A 7,633-nucleotide genomic window follows, 5' to 3' on the forward strand; every position below is an offset into this window, starting at 1 on the left:
CAAGTGAGAATTTAACCAACGTGATACAATTCTGTTTCTGTTGTCTTGACTTTGCAGTCAAAATGATTCAAATTACGAAAATAAAAGTTGTTTTATTCATAGCAAGGCACAGTTATCTTCCTTTGGCATATCATTTAGAATGATGAGATGATGCACGAAGTCCTACACTGAGAAATGTATTTACTATGGACGAAAAGCCCAAATTACTAGAAAAATTCAATTTGCAGTGGGAAATACATGCTACTGGATTCTTTATGGAATAGTAATATGCCACCAAATAGAATCCGATTTTACACAGCATTGACTATGCTGTTAGAAAGATGATTCTGTAAACACATTTGGGAGAATGCAATTTGAATATAAATGTTCTCTTAGTTAGCATTCTGAAGTTTTTATGAATTTCAAATATATCAAAAGAGATCAGTTGGTGAATTTGGAGAAAATTTTTATTCTTTGTAAGATAGAAAAGTCCAGTGAAGGAGCCCCAGTTTATGTTCTCATTTTCTTAACCAAGTGTGTCTTTGGCTAAAGAAATTTCTCCTGGAGCGGAAGCCTTGAACAGACACTTTTCTGAAGAAGATATACAAATGGGGCGCCTGGGTGGCTCGGTATGTTAATCCTCTGCCTTCGGCTCAAGTCACAGTCTCAGGGTCCGGGGATGGAGCCCTGCATCAGGCTCTCTGCTCAGCCGGGAGCCTGCTTACCCCTCTCTCTCTGCCTGCATCTCTGCCTGCCTGTGATCTCTGTTTGTCAAATAAATAAATAAAATCTTAAAAAAAAAAAAAAGCCACCAGACGTATGAAAAAAATGCTCCACATCACTAGGGAAATAAAAGTCAAAACCACAATGAGATACCACTTTACACCAGTTAGAATAGCAAAAATTAATGAGACAGGAAACAACAAATGTTGATGAGGATATGGAAAAAGGGGAAACCTCTTACATTGTTGGTGAGAACGCAAGCTGGTATAGCCACTCTGGAAAACAGTGTGGAGATTCCTGAAGATGTTAAAAATAGAGCTACCCAACAATGCAGCAATTGCACTACTAGACATTTACCCCAAAGATACAGATGTAGTGAAAAGAAGGAGCATATGTCCCCCAATGTTCATAGCAGCAATGTCCACAATAGCCCAACTATGGAAGGAGCTGAGATGCCCTTCAACAGATGAATGGATAAAGATGTGATTCATATATACATGAAATATTACTCAGCCATCAGAACGGATGAATACCCGGGGCTCCTGGGTGGCTCAGTGGGTTAAGCTGCTGCCTTCGGCTCAGGTCATGATCTCAGAGTCCTGGGATCGAGCCCCGCGTCGGGCTCTCTGCTCCGCGGGGAGACTGCTTCCCTTCCTCTCTTTCTGCCTGCCTCTCTGCCTACTTGTGATCTCTGTCTGTCAAATAAATGAGTAAAATCTTGAAAGAAAGAAAGAAAGAAAGAAAGAAAGAAAGAAAGGATGAATACCCACCATTTGCATCAACATGGATGGAACTGGAGGAGATTATGCTAAGTGAAATAAGTCAAGAAGAAAAAGACAAGTTTCGTTTCAGTATGTGGAACATAACGAATAGTGTGGAGAACAACAGGGAAGGGAGAGAAAGCTAAATGGGAAGAAGTCAGAGAGGGAGACAAACCATGAGAGACTCTGGACCCTGTGAAACAAACTGAGGGTTACAAAATAGAGGGAGGTGGGGGGATGGAGTAACCAGGTGATGGATATTAAGGAGGGCATGTGTGGTGATGAGCACTGGATATTGAATGTTACATCAAAAACAATGATACACTATTGTTATGAACACCACAACAAAAACAAATGATGTACTATTTGTTGGCTAACTGAACATAATAATAATTTAAAAAAGAAATTTCTCCTGGAGTGTTTTGTTTGACTTAAATTGGAGAAATTTGATAGTAGAAGTAGAGGGTTCTAAAAGGGTATTTGAAGAGGAGCTTGTCAATATGGCCCAGTGAGTAGAAATAGGACCAACATCATGTAAATTAATTTGAAATTTAAAGAAAATAGATTTCAGCTGATGTTCAGAAGAAAAATAGAATATTTTAAAAATTGAATGCGTGGTTTCTGGAGGTGGTGATTATCCCATTGATGCATGTGTACAAGGAGCTAATTGCAATATAATAATCCAATGAAATATAAGAGGTTATAAAAATAACCATCTATGATAACATACTGAAATTCTTTACAATAAAAATTAAAATAAACTAAAAATAACATTGAGGAAGGCATTGAAAAATATGTCAAAGGATTTCTAACAATTAAACATGGCTATCTAATTCTAACTTACAAGAAAAATATCAAAGCACAAGAGTTATATGAACAAGAACATAAGGAAAAAATGACTGTACTACCTACACTTAACCTTATAGTTATTTAAGGAAATTCAAATTAAAATAGTAATGTATTATTTTACACCTATAAAAGTAGTGAAGGACTAAAATTAAATTGGTAAGGTAGGATAGATTCATTTTAAAATTATCCTATATGGCCAGTGGAATTGTTCATTGGTACGGACTTTAGACAAACAATAAAATAAGCAAACCACATCATTAGAATTGTTCATAACTTGCTTCATTAAATATACTCCTGATCATACAGGCTACGGATAACTTACATGGTATTAATTATAGTAGCATCTATAATTATAAAAAAGTTAGAAGGAAATAAACTACATTTCTAACATATCAATGAAATATTTAGAGGTTATTAACGTTTTATGAACATTTAATAATATAAAATTGTTTACAATAAAATGCCACACCAAAGGCAGAAAATGATACTGTGACTCAGCAATGTAAAATATATAAGCATGTGAGCAGAGAGCAAACAAAAATAAAAACAACAGCAAAGGTGATGAGATCATCTTGGTTTTTTTTTTCTTACTATTTGTGTTTAGAGGAGTTGTATTGTATTTAAATAAATTATTAGAAAAAGAAACCTTTTAGGCTACATGTAATTGTTTATTTTTTAGTATATATGCTGCCAAAGAAAGCACACTACATATAATTGTCTAAAGCCTAACTTCCACAAATCTTATGACTTCCATATGTATCTGTCAAAAATTAAATGGCTTACACACATGCAAAACAGATAATCACATCAAAAAATGGGCAGAAGACATGAACACATACTTCTCCAAAGAAGACATACAAATGGCTAAATAGACACGTGAAAAAATGTTCATCATCATTAGCAATCAGGGAGATTCAAATCAAAACCACATTGAGATACCACCTTACATCAGTTAGAATGGCCAAAATTAACAAAACAGTAAACAACGTGTGTTCGAGAGGATATGGAGAAAGGAGAACCCTCTTAAACTGTTGGTGGGAATGCAAGTTGGTGCAGTCACTTTGGAAAACAGTGTGGAGATTCCTCAAAAAATTAAAAATAGAGCTACCCTATGACCCTGCAATTGCACTACTGGTTATTTACCCCCAAAATACAGATGTAGTGAAAAGAAGGGCCATCTGTACCCTAGTGTTCATAGCAAGAAAGGCCACAGTTGCCAAACTGTGGAAAGAGCCAAGATGCCCTTCAATGGATGAGTGGATAACGAAGATATGGTCCATATATACAATGGAGTTTTATGCCTCCTTCAGAAAGGATGAATGCCTAACTTTTGTATCAACATGGATGGGACTGGAAGAGATTATGCTGAGTGAAATAAGTCAAGCAGAGAGAGTCAATTATCCTATGGTTTCACTTACTTGTGGAGCATAAGGTATAACAATGAGGACATTGGGAGATGGAGAGGAGAAGTGGGTTTGGGAAATCAGAGGGGGAGACCAACCATGAGAGACTGTGGACTCTGAGAAATAAACTGAGGGTTTTGGAGGGGTAGGGGGTGGGGGGTTGGGTGAGCCTGGTGGTGGGTATTATGGAGGGCACGTATTGCATGGAGCACTGGGTGAGGTGCAAAAACAATGAATTTTGGAACACTGAAAAGAAATAAATTAAGTTAAATGAAAAAAATTAAATGGCTTAGTTTGAGGAATAGAAATGTAAATTCTATTTAAGTTAATTAATCTGTAAATTCGTTTATCTGAATGCCAGCAATAGACAACATTATTTAAAGTATCTGGAGTATATAGAATGTAATGATAAACAAATATTGCCAACACAGTTATGTACCCTGTATATTTGGCACTTCTTTTCTACCTCTCAGAGACAACCACTATCCTAATTTGATGTTTATCATTCCCATTCACTTTAAAAATACTTTGTGCATAGATATATTCTTACACAATACACAGTTTTGAATATTTTAAAATTTTGTATAAATCCTGTGTGTTATGTGTGCATTTTCTGCATTTTGATTTTTCTACACATTGTTTCTGAGATTCATCCATGTCATTATATGTAGTTCTTATTCATTTTCATGTTCTAAAGTATTCCAAAATATAAACATTGTGCATTTTGTTTATCAGTCATTCTACTGATTTACATTAGAATGGTTCCTAGAATTTTGTTATTGCAGATAATACTACTACAAATATCTGTTACACGTCTTTTTATACATGTGTGTGAAAATTTCCATTGAGTGGTACCATTCCAATAGAACTTTCTTTAATGTTAGAACTATTATTGTGCTGTCCAGTATAGTAGACTATACAATAGTCATAGAGTGGCTATTGAGCACTTGAAATGTGTTCATGAAACTGAGGAAGTGAACTTTAATTTAATTTAATTAATTTAAATTTAAATAGCCACAAATGACTAGTGGCTACTGTATTGGACAGTACAGCTCTAGATCACATACTTCAGAGTACATGCTGGATCATAAGGGGTGTATATCATCAACTTCAGGTATTGCAAAAAGGTTTGGAGATGTGTATAATGTATGCTGCCACTGCTAGTGTGCAGGAGCTCCTGTTGTTTCATATTCATATCAATGGTTGTAGCTATCCTACCTTTTTACTTTTTGAAAGAGAGAGCAAGAAAGACCACATGCACATGTGTGACCAAAGGGGAGGAGCCCAGGGAGAGGGAGAGAGAGAGAATCTTAAGCAGACACCATACCCAGTGTGGTGCCCCATACAGGGTCAACCTCATGACCCTGAGATCATGACCTGAGCTGAAATCAAGAGTCAGTCACTTAACTAATTGAGCCACCCAGCTGCCCCATGTGCTATCCTTACTTTTTTTTTGGGGGGGGGGGTGGTTATTTTTAAATTAAAAAAAAATTTTTTATAAACATATAATGTATTTTTAGCCCCAGGAGTACAGGTCTGTGAATCGCCAGGTTTATACACTTCGCAGCACTCACCGTAGCACACACCCCTGCCAATGACCATAACCCCACCACCCTCCCCTTATACAGGAGCAACCCTACCCCCAGCAACATTAAGTTTGTTCTGCGAGATTAAGAGCCTCTTATGGTTTGTGTCCCTCCCGATCCCATCTTGTTTCATATATTCTTTCCCTACCCTCCAAACCCCCCACGTTGCATCTCCACTTCCTCATATCAGGGAGATCATATGATAGTTGTCTTTCTATGATTGACTTATTTTGCTAAGCATAATACCCTTTAGTTCCATCCAGGTCATTGCAAATGGCAAGATTTCATTTCTTTTGATGGCTACATAGTGTTCCTTTGTATATATATACCACATCTTCTTTATCCATTCATCTGTTGATGGACATCTAGATTCTTTCCATAGCCATTCTATTCATTCATTCATTTTTTAGCCATTCTGACTGGTGTGAGGTGGTATCTCATTGTAGTTTTCATTTGTATTTCCCTGATGCCGGGTGATATGGAGCACTTTTTCATGTCTCTGTTGGCCATCTGGATGTCTTCTTTGCAGAAATGTCTGTTCATGTCCTCTGCCCATTTCTTGATTGGATTATTTGATCTTTGGGTGTTGAGTTTGTTAAACTCTTTATAGATTTTTGGATACTAGCCCTTTATTTGATATATCATTTGTAAATATTTTCTCCCATTCTGTCAGTTGTCTTTTGGTTTTGTTAACTGTTTCCTTTGCTGTGCAAAAGCTTTTGATCTTGATGAAATTCCAATACTTCATTGTTGCCTTTGCTTCCCTTGCCTTTGGCGATGTTCCTAGGAAGAAGTTGCTGCGGCTGAGGTCGAAGAGGTTGCTGCCTGTGTTCTCCTCAAGGATTTGGATAGATTAATTTCTCACATTGAGGTCCTTCATCCATTTTGAGTCTATTTTTATGTATGGTGTAAGGAAATGGTTCAATTTCATTTTTCTGCATGTGGCTATCCAATTTTCCCAACACCATTTGTTGAAGAGGCATTTTTTCCATTGGACATTCTTTCCTGCTTTGTCAAAGATTAGTTGACCATAGAGTTGAGGGTCTATTTCTGGGCTCTCTATTCTGTTCCATTGATCTATGTGTCTGTTTTTGTGCCAGTACCTCACTGTCTTGATGATGACCACTTTGTAATAGAGCTTGAAGTCCAGAATTGTGATGCCACCAACTTTGGCTTTCTGTTTCAATATTCCTTTGGCTATTTGAGGTCTTTTCTGGTTCCATATAAATTTTAGGATTATTTGTTCCATTTCTTTGAAAAAAAAATGGATGGTATTTTGATAGAGATTACATTAAACGTGTAGATTGCTTTAGGTAGCATAGACATTTTCACAATATTTATTCTTCCAATCCAGGAGCATGGAATATTTTTATATTTTTTTGTGTCTTCCTCAATTTCTTTCATGAGTAATTTATAGTTTTCTGAGTATAGATTCTTTGCCTTTTTGTTTAGGTTAATTCCTAGGTATCTTATGATTTTGGGTGTAATTGTAAATGGGATTGACTCCTTAATTTCTCTTTCCTCTGTCTTGTTGTTGGTGAAAGAAATGCAACTGATTTCTGTGCATTGATTTTATATCCTGACACTTTACTGAATTCCTGTATAAGTTCTAGCAGTTTTATAGTGGAGTCGTTCGGGTTTTCCACAGATAGTATCATATCATCTGCAAAGAGCTAGAGTTTGACTTCTTTGCTGATTTGGATGCCTTTAATTTCTTTTTGTTGTCTGATTGCTGAGGCTAGGACTTCAAGTACTACATTGAATAGCAGTGGTGATAATGGACATCCCTGCCGTGTTCCTGACCGTAGCGGAAAAGCGTTTAGTTTTTCTCCATTGAGAATGATATTTGCGGGGGGTTTTCCATAGATGGCTTTGATAATATTGAGGTAGGTGCCCTCTATCCTTACACTTTGAAGAGTTTTGATCAGGAAGGGATGCAGTACTTTGTCAGATTCTTTATCAGCATCTATTGAGAGTATCATATGGTTCTTCTTCTTTCTTTTATTAATGTGTTGTATCACATTGATTGATTTGCAGATGTTGAACAACCTTGCAGTCTGAAATAAATCCCACTTGGTCGCAGTGAATCATCCTTTTAATGTTCTGTTGGATTCTACTGGCTAGTACTTTGGTGAGAATTTTTGCATCTGTGTTCATCAAGGATATTGGTCTGTAGTTCTCTTTTTTGATGGGATCCTTGTCTGGTTTGGGGATCAAAGTGATGCTGGCCTCATAAAATGAGTTTGGAAGTTCTCCTGCTGTTTTTATTTTTTGAAACAGTTTCAGGAGAATAGGAATTAATTCTTCTTTAAATGTTTGGTAGAATTCCCCA

Source organism: Mustela nigripes, chromosome 6 (genome assembly GCF_022355385.1).
Source record: "Mustela nigripes isolate SB6536 chromosome 6, MUSNIG.SB6536, whole genome shotgun sequence".
Lineage (NCBI taxonomy): Eukaryota > Metazoa > Chordata > Mammalia > Carnivora > Mustelidae > Mustela > Mustela nigripes.